The sequence below is a fragment of the Agelaius phoeniceus genome, chromosome 1 (assembly GCF_051311805.1).
Source record: "Agelaius phoeniceus isolate bAgePho1 chromosome 1, bAgePho1.hap1, whole genome shotgun sequence".
Classification (NCBI taxonomy): Eukaryota; Metazoa; Chordata; class Aves; order Passeriformes; family Icteridae; genus Agelaius; species Agelaius phoeniceus.
The window spans coordinates 156,465,174-156,481,832 of NC_135265.1; the positions used below are offsets into that span (position 1 = coordinate 156,465,174).

The window sequence follows — 16,659 nt, forward strand, 5'->3', positions numbered from 1 at the left end:
AAGAGGTGTAATATAGAACACGAATAACACTATACATTAGTATACGTTTTAAATGTAAATGTGAATATAAATATGAAAAGTATAATTAAAAAATTAAAATACATTTTAAAAGAAAGGGCTTCATTTGGCTTTATTTGGGTAGAGGCAGGGGCTTTATTTTAAATAATGTAAGTGTTACAGAAGTAAAAATCATAACACAGAAATATATAATCAATATATGAAGATATGTATAAAAATATATAAAAAAATCTAAGTAATAGAAATAGATGTAATATAGAATATAAATTTATATCTAAATAGAAAATTATAAATATAAATGTATAAATAAACGTTATACATCAATATAACGTACAAATATAAATGTGTATATAAATATGAAAAATATAAACATAAAATATATTTAAATATTGATTAAAAGAAAGGGTTGGGAACTTTTTGGTTTTTGGTTCTTGTTGGTTTAGAGGCAGGGTTTGTTGGTTTTTTTTCCCGGCTGTTTTGGGGCATTTATTTCAGAGGAGTTTTTGGAGGGGATCGCCCCTGCCGCCTTCCCTGCCCGCATTCCCCCCAGGCAGCCCGGGCTGGGGTGGGTGCAGTGCTGCCCCCTTGTGGGCACAGCGCGGTACTGCAGCCCGCCACCGACAGGCAGCCGAGAGGCCGCCATCTTAGGAGTGGCGTGTCGCGGATGTCGTGGACTCGATTGACCTTCTCAAGGTGGCGGCCAAAAGGGCGGGAAAATCACAGCCCTGGTAAGTCTGCCGCCCTGTGGCCAGAGAGCGGTACTGCAGCCCCCCCGAGCCAGCGGCCTGCCCCTGGCCGCTGGGTGCCGGGGGCGGGGGAAGGACGCGGCTGCCGAGCGAGGCAAGGGCGCGGGGCCGGGTTCGGGGGCGGCAGAGGCGCGGTCGCAGCGCTCCGCGGGTCGGGGGCAGCGAGCGGGGACAGGCGAGCGGCTGCGGAGGCGGCTTCGCGGCGTGCTCAGCCTTGCGAGCAGAGAGCGCTGCAATATTGCTGGAATGACACGGCTGCTGAGTGCCTTAGTGCTCGTGGCTCTTTCTTCCACGCAAACAGATGAAGCGGCATCGCTGAGCAGTAAAACACAGCGATGGCCCGGAGAATGGCGAGCGCAAGGAGCGCCGGGCAGGATCCTTCTGATGGCACAGGTGCGACCGGCAAACTCAGCCCCTTGTGCCCCTGCCCTCCCGACCCCCAGGGGAAATGCTCTCCAGCCTCGAGCTGCTGACAGACAAAACGTGTGATTTGACACTAGGGTCCGGAAAAGGTTTCCGTTTAGATTAGCAAATGCCTCAATTGTTCTTGGTTACATCCTAGGATCGGTTTTAGGCAGTGACTTTCTACCGCTTGTCGGATTTTCTTGTGCAATGGTAAGAAAATAGGCAGGTCTGATACTGGTTTCGCTTTTTTTCTACTTCATGTTCCACGTGATGCTTTTATCCAAGCAATTGTTTTAAAGTTCTACTGTAGGCGTTTGTGGTTCACTTTTTTTTTCTTTGCAGTACCCGTGACTTTTTTTTTTCTCTAAATCGGCAGTAAATATAGCTGAGTAAAATTACCTTGGCTTTCTTTCTTCATTTTTAACTGAAATGTTTTTATTGATAATCCTATTTGAATATTCAGAAAAAGAGGGTATGTCCTGTAATATATCCTAGCTTTTCTTGTTTACAGGGTACTCAGAAAATATTTTTCCCTTAGAGTCCCACTGAAACATTCTCAGTGCAATCTCCATTAAGGTATGGATTGACAAATAAGCCATCAGTTTAGATATTTGCCTGTGTACCTTTTCCTGTAATTCAGAGCTTGCGTTCTGTGATTTTTATGATAAATCTATAAAACATGTAAAAATGGTTTTGCAAGTCTTAATCATTGAAGGCAGCAAGAAGTGGTTTTAAAGCCTGTTCTTGACCAGACAAAGGGGAAAAGTGTGAATTTGATGCTGAACTTGTCATTTCTCATTTGACTTGCCTTGAATTATTTAGGAAGAGAGAAAACTAGAAAAAGAGAGAAATAGAATTGGTTCTTGAGCCCTCCTAAAATGCTCCCCGTGATTCTGTGTGGAGCCAAAGTGAAGGGCGATGGAACAGAGCCCTGTGCTTTAGAAGGAAATCAATTTCAACCTGATCTCCACCCTGAGTCTCCCTAATTTCTGTTTTTAAAATGCAAACTAAATTTAGGAAGTGTTGAAGTTAGTATTTTGGGGAAGAAATGGCAGTTGCACAAACCGTTCCATTTCCCAGAGGCTCTGGGAAGGATTCATTTTGTAAGCGCTGTAACTGCCATCGGTTGGTGGTTCGGGGTTGGAATGTGCACTTGCCCTCCTATAAAGCACTCGTTCATTTGCATTTCAGTGCCAGGAGTCTGGAGAAACTGGAGAAGAGCCCAAGAGACATTTTTCATCCTGAGATACAAAAGGTAGGAAGTGACTTTTTTTTGTTTGGTTCTTTTTCTTTATGATTTCCTGGAAATAGAAGTAATTAAGTATAGATACTACTGGTTTGTTTCTTCCGGTAGCTAATAATAATAATAATAATAATCTAATACTACTTAAACTGTCTTTATCTATTGAACTGGCCATTTCAATTCCAAACTTCTAAACACAAATAAAACCATCATCCTTGTAGAATCTTTAATAGGAGGGGGCTAAAGATGCTGTTTTTGTTGACAGGATTTATTGGTTCTTGAAGGGCAAGAGGTGAGTACAAGCCTAACTACTTCTAGCTCACAGACCCGTCTGGTGAATACGGCTTTGTATTTTGATGGGCTTTTGATGACTTCTAAATCAATTGCTCATTACAGTAAAAATAAGTAATGTTTTTTTGAACCTGACAGCAAAAATAACTTGAAGCACCAACTTAATAATAACAGATCACCAATCTAAGTTAATGATTTTATGCTATACTACCAAAGTTTAAAGGTAAATTATTGTGTAGTAGGAGATGGTATAAAATGTATGTTCTAATGTGTAGGATGTAGGCAAAGATTAGAGGAAACAAATTTTTATGTCTTCTGTTTGGCTGCTTACCAAATAATATTTGGTTTTATTTTCCAGGGATCGGTGAATTTTAAATTTGGAGTCCTCTATGCTAAGGATGGTCAGCTTACAGGTGATGAAATGTTCAGTAATGGTGACTTTTCCACCTTCTCCTTAATTGTTTTGCTCATCTGAAAAAAAAAAAAAAAGGCAAGTTAAAAAAAAAAAAAAAAAGGTATGTTTATTATTTGTTACCCCGTTCTGTCCGTTTCCTCAGTATTTGCTGGAGCTCTGCTTACCCAAGCTTTGGGTAAAACAAGCTTTGGGTTCCTTCTGTCCCACTGGGAGTTGCCCAGTTTGGTTGCATCTGGTGAAATTCACCCTGAGCCCTTACAGAACCAGCTCAAACCACGTGAGAGCCATTCGCAGCTCTCTCAAGACACCCGGAGGAGGATGGGTGACGTTTCTGAGCATCTGGCAAGTGTACTTCTATCAAAACTCGGCCTGTGCAATTTCTGGGGAAAACCCTTCTGTATCCTGAAGGGTTCCTCAAACTCTGTTGAGGATCCAGTTAGCAGTTGCTCACCTGGCTGGTTCCAGCTCCTCAAGTTAACACTTGTACTCTTGCCCTGTAGTTTAGATCTATTGTAGTTTTGGTATTTTGCAAGATTTGACGTCTTTGGAAAATAACGTGCATTTCACTCTTTGGAACCTCTCGGATCATTCTTTCGTGCAGCACCACCTAATGGGACACTTGGCTGCTGTGCTGAAGGGCTTGGTTACTAGAATTGTAAATCCCGGAGAGTTTGTAAGTCTTCTGTCCCCAGGGAGGTGTCACGCTTTGTTCACTGTTGCTCTGTTTGTCAGGTGCTGCTTCTCATCGGAAGTATTAACTTCAAACTGCCCTGTTCTTTTTTTAACTTTTTTTCCTGGTTCTCTCTGTAGGGCAGGGAAAGACTCTCGTATCCTGGTCGTCAGACTCAGCGCTGCCCGAGAAGATAGAGAGACTGTAAAAATCATAAGAAGCAACTAGGACTGCAGAGGAAACAAACTGGAGAGAACAAAAGGTGATATTGTTATCCTTACCCTGGATTAGAAACATCCACTGCGCTTTGATGCCGGTGGCTGCCAGGGGCTCGTTAGGTCTCTTGAGGCAGGTGTAGGTGTTCACTTGTAGGTTCTATTTTTTGGCAAAGGACCATGAGAGAAGTTTATTTATACATCAAAATAAACATTCATCTTATCTGAACATAACCTGTCATCACATTTCTGACGTTAAGGACTCCTGTATAAATACTTGGGGAGGTTTTCTTTGTCATTTCTGAATGGTTCCATTTTGGTTCCATCTACCTGCTGGATACTTGAACAAGTCTGAGGTAGTTTAATTGCATACCGCTTCCTTGAAATTCTGTTGGTCTCTGATTGGAACCCTTCTTGTACTGCTTAATGAAAGACTTCTGATGGTGTTTTCTTGCCTGTTTGTGTTTAAGGTCGTGCTCTGATGCATTTACAGAAGCCATGGCAGGAGAGAGTCAGCTGCTGGAGAAGAGGAGACAGTATTATCACTGTGCAGCATAGAACTGTGCCACTGCTGTGTCATCAGCTGTGTCTGCACTGAAAGTAGCCACCTTCACTTGTAGGTAGCTCCTTGGTGCTTTAGGACACTCTGAGGGATTTATTCCTTTTGGGATCCACGATGAGGATTCCCAAGAGAGGTAGTAATAAGGTATGAGATTGGAAAAAAGCCTGTGTCCTTGGAATGTTGTTGTTGTCGTCGTCAAAAGTTAATTTTTCCTTCTTTCTTAGCCAGTAGTCAGCTTTTTGCTTTATTTTTTGTGGTATCAGTATTTGATTGTTTAAAAAATTGCTTCAAAATAACTGCAGTGGCTGGCCACCAGGACCTTGTTCAGATTTGCCTATTTGCTTGTAGCTAAAACGTTTCCATATTGTTGATCATTCTATTGAAGAAACTGCTGCCCAGTCAACTAAGAACTGAACATCTATCTGTCTAGGACATGGGGAGAGGATTTAGGTCATGTCTTTGTTTCCAGAAAAAAGTTCCAGTGTAGTTTCTAACTAGAGGAAAAGGGAGGATGAAGACTTGGGGCTCTGATGCCGTTGGGGGCACCCCGAGGTGCCCAGGAGAGGGAGCCCCACTGCGGTGCAGGAGCAGGTATGTTATCACATACTAGAGAGCAAATTATAAATAGAAATATGAAAATTATAAATATAAAAATATTTTTAAATAGTTAAATAAAGCGGGTTTTTTAACTTGTCAATAGGCAGGGTTTTGATGATAAAAATTATAAATACAAAGAATATGAAGGTAGAAATCTAAGTCTAGAAATATATCATAAATACATACAGATAAAGTTTAAAACTAGAAGAAAAAATCAGTTGCAGCAGTAGATATGATACATAATATAAATAATACTTTAAATACATGTCTAGAATTTTATAGATATTATATATAATTATTAATAGATTGCATCAAAAGAAACTATAAATATAAATGTGAGTATAACTATACAAAGTATAAAAATATTTCGATATCATTTAAAAGAAGGTGTTTTCTTGTATTTATTTGGTTAGAGATGGGGTTTTTATTTGGATTAATAGAAGTATTCTAGAAATATAAATCTAACTATAGAAAGATACAATCAATAGAGAAAGATATTTTTAAAAACACAACCGAACGCCGCCGCCTTCGGGGCGGCAGCGGGAGAGCCCCGAGCCGGGCGAGCTGAACGGGAGGCGGCGGCGCTTGCCCGCCCGCCGTCGGGGAGCCGAGGCGAGGCGAGCGGAGCCGAGGCGCGCCGAAGGCACAGAGCGGCTGGGAAGTTGGGCCGAAGCGAGGCGAGCTGGGCCGAAGAGGCGAATGCAGGCGCCAAGAGCCGAGTTGAGGCGCCAAGAGCCGACTCGAGCCGAGCGTCTCCGGAGCGAGCCGAGCTCCGCCGAGCGCCGCAGCATCCCGGGCAGGGCGAGGCGCCGGGCCGGGCTCGGGGTGCAGCCGGGGCTCTGGGAGGTTTCCCCGCCTGTCCCTCTCTCTAGCCCTCCTTCCTTCTCCCCGTATTCGCCTTCTCTCGCTCCCTTTCCCCCATTCCCTCTCCCCCCACAAACCCGGCTCCTTCCTGTCCTGTCCCTAGCCCGCTACTCCCTTCTGTTCCCCCTCTCTCCTTCCTCTGCCCAGCCTCCCTGTACCCCCGTCCCGGGCTTTCCCTTCCCGTCCTGCTTTCCTCCACAGCCCGAGCTCCCTCGCCGCCCTTTCTCATGCCCTGCTCTCGCTCCTCTCTTCCCGTGCCCCCTTTCCTTCTTTGCCCCGCAGCCGCGGGGCTCGGGCTGCCGGAGAATAAATCCCCGAGGGCCGGAGCCCGGCGCCCCTGGGCCCTTGCGGGAGTCCCCGCGCGGGGCCGGAGGCTCTCGGCGGATCCCCCCGTGCCGCTCAAGCAGCGCGGCCGACAGCGCCGGAGCTGCGGCTTTGCCGGCATCGCGCTGAGAGCGGCCCCCGCTCCGTGCCGGGCCGTCCCCGCCGTCTGTGCCGCTCCCTCTCTCGCTGCCCCTGGCCCGTGACAGCGAGGCTGGGCAGGAACCTCAACCCTTCTGGGGGCTGCCCCCCCTTTCTTGCTGGGGCCATGCACGTGTGGGAAGGGCTTGGGGGAAGCGCTGCGCTGCTGTCCAGGGCAGTCGGATTCGTTCTGAGCCTTCTTTGGGGGTCAGGGAAAGGGGGGGTGAAGACTCGGGGCTCTGATGCCGTTGGGGGCACCCCAAGGTGCCCAGGAGAGGGAGCCCCACGGCGGTGCAGGAGCAGGTGGGGGGCGGGCGAGGGGCGGGGGTCACGCTGGGTGCCGTCCCCCAGAGGGACCCAAAGCTGCCACCAAATGCACAGGGAGGGGTGAGTGGGTGTAGGATGCTAAAACCTGGCAAGGTATTCGGTTTTCTAGGTATTGCTAAAGAATAGGAATTGGTCTCTAAACTCAGCTGGGGAGAAACCCTCTCTATGCACTCATTTGTTTACAGGAAATTAGGAAGCTCCGACTGGAGATGGGTAGTAGTTCTGAAGATATTGCCGTGAGGTTTTGATCTAGGAACGGACCGAGCTGTGCCCTGGAACCCTCAGAACAGCTGCAGGGGCTGAAGGCGATAGAAAGGGCTCTCTGGCACCTTTTGCCTCTGTTCTCTGCCAGCGCCCAAAGCGTGTCGCAGTCCCGGAAGAGGCGCTTGTCATCCCGAGAGCCAAAAGGAAGACGTGTAAAATCCCAGCTCTGCCTTGTGTTTCGTGTGGGTTTTTTACTTCGTATTGATGTCATTCCAGAGAGCAAGGAAAGAAGAAATGTGACCGGGTCCCACTATTACTGTGTGAAGGCTTTTTTTGAAAGGCTGCTGTATTTATATTGTCTTTTTCCACTCCAAGCTTGACTTTTGCCCTCGTTTTTCGAGCTCTGCTGCATTGGGTGTCCCAAGGAGGGCGGGGTTCCTCAGCAGGGCTCTTAGGAGGTGGCGCTGATTCTGCTTTTTCTGAAGGCGTCTCAAAGCGTGCTACCAGCATGACAGTTTTGTGCACTGGAAAGCTTTCCCTCAGTGCCATCAGCGCACGTCCGTGTCTGAATTGTGGAAGCAGACGGACTAAGAAAAGCCAGCACCCGGAGCAGATTTCTGTTGGCTCTGTGTCTGTGAGAAGCGGGCTGTGTGCTGGATGGGGAGAGGCGCTGTTGGGAAGTGGCATCAGCGCCAGGTGTGAGCTGTGAGGATGATGGGGGGCTCGGAGCAGCCCCAGGTGTGAGCTGTGAGGATGATGAGGGGCCGGCTCCTGCCGGGGGGGGGGGGGCGAGGCTGTTTTACGGGGAGGCTTTGCCTCAGCTCCCTTTTGCATGGAGCTGCTGAGTAGAGGGGTTCATGGGGGGGCTCCCGGGGCTGTCTCATGGAAGGACTGCGAGAGCTTCTCGCAGCGTCTGGGCGAACACCTGGATACGCGCTTGGATCCGCGGAGCATCGCTTCAAGGAGGTGCCGAGGGACGAATCTTTGTGCCGGGAAGCAGCAGCCGAACGGGTGAGCGCGTGTGGATTTGGAGCGGGGACTTTGGTCCTTTCCCTTTTCAATTGGATCTTGGCAGTCCCCCCTCCCCGGTTCCCCAGGAACAAAAACGGAGCTTGTGAAGACAAAGGAAGGAGAGGCAAGCAGCTACTCTCCTAATATTGTCTGTGTTTGAACTGGGGGGGATCCGCTTTCGCTTGCGGTTCGAAGGGTGTTGATTGAAGGAAAACCTGCCTTTTCCCGGCTGTTAGGGGTCTCCCAGGGGTGACAGGGAATCCCTGCGTTCCATTTGAACGGGAATGGGCAAAGTATTGTTGTCATCGGATGGCTTTGATTTGAAGGCAGCCAGCCCATTTTCATCATCCTAAGGTTTAAATGGAGGGGACAGCGCTGGTGTCCCTCCTTTGCAAGGGTTTGAATTGAGGTCAAAATCCCCCTTTCCACATGGCTTGAAGGATTTCATTGGAGGAAAGCCCCTTCTTTTTTGCTCTCCTAGGGGATGAACTTGAAGGGGAGAAGACATTTCTTTGCCCTTGTTGAAGCGAGGTGAGCGCCGCCCGCGGCGTCAGTTTCGGGGTTGAGTTGCAGGAAGCTGCAGCTCTGGCAGCGTTTGCAGGGCTGCAGTCGGGCTGTGCCGCTGCATTTGAGGGCGCTTCTTGTGGCCGCGGCCCGGGCCGGAGCGTTGCCGCTCGGGAGCGCTGCCGGCCCGGGCCGGGCGGGTGCCGAGGCGCACGGGGAATTTGGCGCGGCAGCGGCGGAGCCGCTTTGCCGGTGCGAGCCGCCGTGCGGAGCCGAGGGCAGCTGGCGCCGGGCCGGCCAAGGGCGGCAGAGGCGGCGCGGGCGCTGCTGCGCCGGCCCGGCCGGTGCCGGCCGCTCTGTCCGCTCCGGGCGCGGGGCTCGGGCGCCGCCGGGGCCCCCCGGGCAGGGGGAGCGGGCGGGGGCGGGGGGGTCTCCGGGGCGGCGCCGCCCCTGCGCGCCGGAGCAGCCGCCGGGAGCCGCGCTCCGTCCGGGGCCGGCAGCGCGGGGTTGGGCTGCCGCAAGTTCTTGGGTGTCGCGGTTCGGAGGGGCTTTGTAGGGATCGATCGCACGGGTTTGTTCTGGTCGCAGTGGGTGTGCGCTTAGGGGCTATGGCGTTCTTCCTGACCGGTACGGTTCTCGGTTCAGGTGGTGACGATAAAGGTTTGGTTTGAATCGAGTTCTGTAGTTGGATATTTTTTTTGCCGGGCTATCCTTTTTTTAAAGGCGTGCAATGGTTTCTACGGGTCGTTGCGTGAAGCAGCGGCTCGGATTTTAATTCTGTCGCGGTGGCTTTTATTAGCGTGGGCGTGTAGCGTTTGTTTCGGTGGGTTCGAGGTGGCGTCGTGTCGTTAATAGCAACGGGGTTTTTAAAATCTCTCTAATTGCGTTTGTGTTTCTCGTCTTCCAGGGCTTTTATTTATTTGGTTTGTTTGATTGTAGTGTATGTTTTATTGTTACGGATAATTTGGGAGATATTGTTAATGGTTACGTTTCTCTTTAGGCTTCGTGTTTATTTCTGGGTGGTATTTTTATTTTGATCGAATGAGGCTCTATGCGTTTATTCTTCAGTTGGGAATAATTTTTTTGTTGTAAATTAAAGTTGATTTGGTTTGGGGGACTTTTGTTTTACAAATGTATTTTCTTTTCTTTTCTTTTTTTTTTCTTTTTTTTTTTTTTTTTTTCGTTTCTTGTCGTCCTTTGACGTATTTGGTGGTTGTTGATCAGTTTTATTTTTGGGAACGTGGGTATTTATATGGTGGGTCTTTTTAAGTAGTTTTTTTTTTTATTTGGGTAGTTATTTTCTTATTTTTTAGTGGTTGAGATGTTTTGCTTTTTTCTATTTCGTTAATTAGTTCGCTTTCTAAAGTTCTTTTGACAGAGTATTGCTTATTCTTTGAGTTAGTGTAGATGTAGAATTTTGGTTAGTTTTTAAAATAACGTTCAGGGTCAGTGGCACTGATTGGAGTTGAGTGAGTTGGTTTGGTTTTTTTTAGAGGTTTTTGTGATTTGCTGCGTGTGTTTCTCAAGGGTTTTCTTTTCGTTTGGTTCCATTTTTCTGATGTGCTGAGAACTGTTAGTGAAAAGAGTGTTGTGTGGTTTTTTCGGCTGCAGTTGTTTGGCTGGTGGAGGTATCTTGATGATTTTGGAAGACATAGGTGGGAATTCGATGCTGTTTATTTTGTCATTGTATTTAGGAATTGGATTTTAAATGTAAAATTCTAAGGATAGCTATATTTAAACAAAACAAGTAGATGTGTAGAAATGGGAATATACTTTTATTTTGATCTATTCGATCTATATTTAAAATTTAACAGGTAACATAAGTCAAGATATATTCCAATAAGATATTGTATTTTTTAATAGAGTATTGTGTATGTTTATAGATATATCAATAGAGATGATAAATATAAACACTACTCAAACAAAATTTTAAATATAGAAATGCGTATCTATGCAGTTACATATATAAAATTATTAAAGGATTGTAAATATAAAGTGACATAAATCCATACAACACGTAATACAAGTGATACTGTATATATCTTATGATGATATATTATAGGAAATAGCTATAAATATAGTACATCACTATGATATAATATCTAAAACATGTTAGATATGGTAAATATAAATACAACAATATTATTAAAAGTAGTTTAAAAGAAAGGATGGTTTTGTTTTTTACTTGGCAAAAGCAGGGGTTTTATTATAAAAACTACAAATACAAATAATAGAAAGGTATAAATCGAATTGTAAAAATATCTCATGAATACATCAAGATTAATATAAAAATTGAAAATATTAGAAAAACTAAGTTGTAGCAGTAGATTTGGTACATAATAAAAATAATAATTTATCTATGTGATGTGAATAATATATATGTGATATGTAATTATGAATAGAATGCATCAGTAGAAAGGGTGACTATAAAAGTGAATATAATTATGCAAGCTATAAATATAAAACTATTTCAATATAGTTTAAAAGAAGTTTTTTTGGTATTTGTTTGGTTAGAGATGGGATTTTTTTTTGGAATAATAAAAGTATGATAATAATAAAAGAAATCTAAATCGAAGTATAGAAGTATACAATCAATATATAATGATATTGATAAAACCACAAAATATGAATAAATAGAGATAATAGGAATAGACATAATAGATTGTATAAACGACGTAACACATCACTGTCCGGTAGAAATATGCATGTGAATAGAACTAGGAAAACTAGAACTATAAAATTTATTTCAAGAAGGCTTGAAAGAAAGGGGGCTGATTTGGTTCTTGTTTGGTAAGAGGCAGGTTTTTGGCATTTATTTTTAGAGGAGTTTTTGGGGGGGATCGCCCCTGTTCTTTTTTGCCGCCTTGGCCGCCCGCAGCCCCAAGGCGCGCGGCGCCCCCGGCTGGGGTGGGCGGCAGTGCTGCCGCCTTGTGGGCAGAGCGCGGTGCTGCAGCCCGCCGGCGCCAGGCAGCCCTCTTGGGCGTGGCGCGTGGTGGAGTTTGTTTGACCTTCTGAAAATGGCGGCCAAAAGGGCGGGAAACTGGAGGACCCCGGTGTGTGTATCCGGACTGCCTGCACGGAACACCGACGCTGGCGCGGCCCCGGCGGGGTTTTCTCTTGCGTTTTAGGTGTACCCGACACGAGCTGTGGGGTCAGCGGCATCGCGGGCGGGCGTATTTTGGTGGGTTTGTGACCGGCATCTGAGTAACCGCCTCTCTTGGCCGAGGGGAGGGGGGGTGGGGTCCTCCCTCGGCCGCCATGTTGGGAGTGGCGTGTCGCCAATGTCGCGGGATTTTTTTTTTTGACCTTCTCAAAATGGCGACCAAAAGGGCGGGGAAATCGCGGACCCGGGAGTCTGCCGCCCTGTGGCCAGAGCGCGGTACTGCAGCCCCCCGAGCCAGCGCCCTGCCCCTCGCCGCTGGCTGCCGGGGGCGGGGCAAGGACGCGGCTGCCGAGCGAGGCGAGGGGCGGGAGCGAGGGGCGGGCGGGGCGGGAGCGAGGGGCGGGCGGGGCGGGAGCGAGGGGCGGGCGGGGCGGGCTCGGTAAATGGCCGGGAGGGGTGAAAGACGTTCAGGAGTGCAAAAGGGACACGATGGCTGAGAAGAATGCCCGGGGGGGGGGGGGGGGGGGGCGGCCCGGCGGGGCCGCTTTCGGCGGGCGGCGGAGGCACGGTCGCAGCGCTCCGCGGGCCGGGGGCAGCGAGCGGGGGCGGGTCAGTGCCGTCGGAACGGGGCTGCACCCCGCCGAGCCCGCGCACGCGCCTCTCCAGGTGGCGGAAGCGACGGCGGGCTGAAAAATCCCGGCGGGGCGGCGGCGCGCAGGCGGCGGAGCCGGGGTCGTGGCGCTGCCCGCCCTTTCTGCCGCCAGCTTTGCAAGGTAAGACCGCCCGCCCCGTCCCGCCCCGTCCCGTCCCGCCGCCTCCCGGTGTCTGTAAACTTCTCTCTTGCTTCCCCCTTCTCCGTGCTGGAGAGTGGGAGAAAGGTCCCTGCTGGTTGCCGTGTCCTCGGTGGGCAGAGAGCTCTGACCTTGGCCGGATGGGCTGCTGAGGATTGGATCCATGGGGATGTGCTTTGATGCATTTAGTGACCTTTACAGATTTCTTTCCCTGCTTTTTTCAGTTCACAGAATCAGGGAATAATTCAGGTTGGAAGGGGCTCTAAAGATCACTTCATTCCAAGGCTGCTGCCACTGTGGGCAGGGACGTGCTTCCATAGAGCAGCTTGCTCAGAGCTTCATCCCAGAGCACCAACGGGCCTTGAACACTTGCAGCGATGGGGCAGCCCCAGCACCTCTGAGCAACCTGTGCCCTGTGCCAGCCAGGTGCCAGAGGAGGCAGGAAGCCCTTCCCACCTGGAGCAGAGGCTGCTGCAGCTTGGCGTAGCCTTGTGTCACTGAGCGTGTGAGACAGAAAGGCCCTTCCTTTCTGGAGGGGTAACAACACTCAAAGCTCTTTCTCGGGACAAGCAGAGCAATGGAAGGCCAAAGTAGCCTTCAGTTCTTCTAGCAGATTTGGGAACAACTTGAAGGAGGAGCAGAGCTGGCCTGGTGCCTGCCAGCTCTGCAGGCAGTGGGCATGGAGAAGCTGCAATTATCTGTCTTCTTGGCTGAGGCTTTAAAAATGAGGCTTTAAAAATGAGGCGCTTTTCTGTAGTTCCTTTTCAGGCATGACGTGCAAGTTGCCCCTAGAAGTCCAAAGGCAGCTGTTTTCTTAGCAGAAGGAAGTCAGGAGGAGGCAAAGCCACCAGCTAAGTCTGGATAAAAAACTTGGCTAACCTATTTTCCCGCCCTCCTCCAAACAGGCAATTGTGAAGCACTCAGCAGAGATCTGCCCGGGAAGAAAAGCAGAGGCAGTCTCTGAGAAGCGATGTGCGAGCTCTGGCGAGGACGGCTGCTGCTCCCCCTGGCCTTGGTGTGGGACCTCCTGAGCTGCCATTCCTGTGGTGGGAGTGTTTCTCCTCTCCTCCGGCCAAGCCAGAGACTGCCTAGGGAAGGAGCAGGTAAGGTTGAAGTACCGAGGTCTCCCAGGTAAGAAGTGACACGGCAAAAGGAAATGGCCTCGACTTGCAGCAGGGAAGGCTTAGATTGGATTGGAGGGAAAATTTCTTCACTGATAGGGTGGTCAGGCATAGGAGCAGGCTGCCCAGGGAATTCCCCTTGCCTGGAGACATGTCAAGGATGTCAAGATGTGGTGTTTAGGGACCTGATTTGGGGGGGCAGCAGCTGGGCTCGATGTCCTTAGAAGGCTTTTCCAACCGCAAGGATGCTACGGATCCTATGGTTCTGGAAAGCCTTGACCCCTCTGGCTCTAGCACAGCACCTGGATGCTGACAAAATGAGGCTGGTCATAGAGCCTGGAGGTCCCTGTGCCACAGGGAGAGGACAAGCCGGTGTCACCTGCAGGGAGGGTCTCGTCCCCAGAGAGCAGTCAGTGACTCCGTCCCTGCCCGGGGCTCTTGGTGCACCCTCGGGGCGGGGGGGGGGGAAAGACACCTGCCCTCAGGTGTCCCTCTGGGCACCTGGGAAGGGAACCTGGTCCATCCATGCGGCAGCTGCAGGGCTTGCAGGCTTTGGGGCTTTGCAGCTGTGTGCCTTGTCACAAGGTGGCAGGGACGTGACACTGCCTGGCAACGCTGCTGGCCTTGGATCCTTGCTGCTCTCATCCTTATCCCATATGGATTTAGCAGCAATCTTCTGTCTTTTCTTTAAAACTGTCCTTGGGAGAGTTCAAAGAGAGGGTCATTAGTTATTTCAAAGCCTACATCTTTTACCTATTGGCACTGAAGAGAAAAGACACAAACCTGCTTTGCATGCTTCTGCCTGGAAGTCATTGTGACACAAGGAAGGGAGGAAGGGGCTGGCCGGCGTCAGCCTCTGCTGAGCCTCAGCTCTTGCTGCTCCTGCTCACAGGGTAAAGCCAAAAGCTGTCGTGATCAAAAACGCAGGCCGCCCTTCCGACCTGAGTCACAGGGGCCGTTTCTTCTGAATGACTCAAGATGGGAAATCATTCTTGGAGCTTCAGAAGAAAAAGAACCCCAAAACCGTAGGTACATTTGTAAGAGTGTGTATGTACGTACATTTCCTTTGATGAAGAAGAAAATCTTAGAAATATCATGTCACGTCTGACTTCCTAGAGAAGATCCTGAACTCTGGGCTTCTGAAAGCAAATGGCTGTGCATTTATAGGAGCGTTTCCCTTCTTTTTATGTGCCTCCCCCAGTCATCTTCTACCCTTGCCCACGGCAAGGAGAGTGTGGTGATTTGGCTGCTCCGCTCTGCCGAGGGTGTGAAGCAGGGAAGTGAGGCTTCTGTGGCTGCTCATCAGACATTTTCCTACAGCGTTCTCCCTGCAATGGTAAAATGAGACTTGTGTTAGCGAGCAGTCAAGTAGAGCAGGTAACATTAGAAAAGAATTGTTTCTGAGCTGCTGTTCACTAGCACGTGTTTCCCCTTTCCGGCAGAATGCAGCCGCCCAAGAAGGGATTTTTTGTGGCTCAGCCAGATGTGCTCCTGCCTCCCACCGAGACACTGAGACGGAGCTGAGTTTGCATTCCAATATCTTGGAACAGAGGCTCATGGGAAGTTTTCTCAGCTATCCAAGGCACGGAGCCCTGGGGCCAAGTCAGCCTGAGCTGTTGCGTGCTTGCTGTGAGCCTTGAGGTGAGCGCGCATCATTGCGGGCTTGGGATCGATTGAAATGCACTGAGGAAACCAGCTCTGGGGAGGGAGGGAGGGAAATGCTCTCTTAACATGTGCCAATTCTTCTGTCAAACTCATCAGGGCAGGACAGCGTTCAGACTTGAAAGTGTAAGAAGATGTGGAGTGAGACAGAGAATCTGACAGGAGCACCGGACTCACAAGTGCACGAATTTTGCTTTTGGCTTGGATTTAAACTCAGAAGTTGTAAGGAATTTGGGAAGGAGAAGAAGAAAAAGAAGTTGTTGTTGTTACAGCCCTGGCAAAATCTTTGGTTCTAGCTAATAAAGGAAGTTAGTTGAAATAAAAAGAAAGAAAAAATGTGGTTTTTTTTCCTTGTTGGTGGTAGATGGTGTGTTGTTTTATTTCTTGGTCTTATTAACTCTGTGTAAATAGTTTTTTGAGTGAAGCTAACTTTCTGGACGGGTTGGTTTGTCTTTGAGGTAGAGTTAATTTCAAGAGATTTCTTTCCTAGACTTCTGATAGGTATTCCTGGGATTTTGGTTTTGTTTACTGTATGTATCAAGAGAGAGATTTGGTAGGGCCAGCTGGGCTGCTGGAGTTTTGGGTGTTAATTTATTAGATGGCTTTTGTTAAACACAGAATAATTATGTAAGTTAACAGCAAATTACCCAATTACCCAATTTATCTAGGTATGCTACCTAAACACAATGCTTTATGTCTTACCATTTTTCTGTCCTTCTGCCCCAAGTAGCTGTGTCAAAAAAGAAAGCGCTGTTATTTTTCTGAAGAGCTTTCTGTTACAACAAGGCCTTTACTCCCTTTGAATTTGAGTCAGAGGAGCCAAACAGCTGCAGCTGCTCTGAGGGCTTTTCTATTTGGTGGGATCAGCCCCCTCCCTTTTCCCAGGCATCATGGGAATGGGAGGCGGGCACCATCAGGGGTATATTAACCCCAGCCTTTGCTCAGGGGTTTCATTCCCTCTCTGGGATGTGCTGGGGTAAGAGCTTTCCTGTTATTTCAGTGAAGAGCCTCTTTCAGCTTAGCTTGCTTTCAGCAGGTGTTTCTGGGCATCTAAAGCAACAGAGGCTTTGAAGATCCTGTGAAGAAAATGGCATGGAATACAGGGAGTGTGTAAGTTGACGATTTTGGGTTTTGTGTTTAGGGGTGGTAAAGTGCATTTGCAATTTCTGGTTTTGTTCTTGTTTTGTGTTTTTATTATTTTTAGGAGGTGTACAGCTTCCAGAGATCCCAGGTTGTGTCAAGCACAGCACTTCTTTCAGCAGATTCATGATGTCACAGGAGGCATCTGCCCAGTGTCAAAAATGACGTTTGAGATTGAGGCTTCAGGTGAGTTGAGGGTTGTGACTGGGAGAGGGAGGGTGAGCAGGTATCCAGTTAGGAGTTATTGGGGGGCAGGGGGTTTGCAGGCAGCAGGGTGAGAAAGGGTGTTTATTTGAGGGCCCCCCCAC

At 48.5% G+C, this 16,659-nt stretch overlaps 2 long non-coding RNA genes across 8 annotated transcripts in view; both read left to right on the top strand.

Annotated features, from left to right (window-relative positions):
• The window catches only part of LOC129129578 (uncharacterized), a 35,386-nt gene continuing 18,727 nt past the window's right edge, over positions 1-16,659 (top strand). Inside the window, exons 1-7 of one of the 6 annotated variants that reach the window (XR_008535454.2) lie at positions 1-1,157; positions 1,681-1,745; positions 2,361-2,424; positions 2,678-2,704; positions 3,062-3,193; positions 3,929-4,050; positions 4,474-5,528. This is a non-coding gene — a long non-coding RNA (uncharacterized LOC129129578). Of the gene's footprint in view, positions 1,158-1,680; positions 1,746-2,360; positions 2,425-2,677; positions 2,705-3,061; positions 3,198-3,928; positions 4,051-4,473; positions 5,529-16,659 lie in introns of those variants that run through there. The other 5 variants (XR_013185146.1, XR_013185145.1, XR_008535453.2 and 2 more) reach the window with 5 other exon arrangements.
• On the top strand, positions 7,864-15,442 carry LOC129129815 (uncharacterized). 2 transcript variants are annotated; one of them, XR_013185152.1, is made up of 4 exons: positions 7,864-8,030; positions 13,334-13,531; positions 14,992-15,190; positions 15,311-15,442. It is a non-coding gene; the product is annotated as an uncharacterized LOC129129815 (long non-coding RNA). The 2 variants fall into 2 exon arrangements; XR_013185151.1 differs by lacking the exon at positions 7,864-8,030 and adding an exon at positions 12,274-12,410.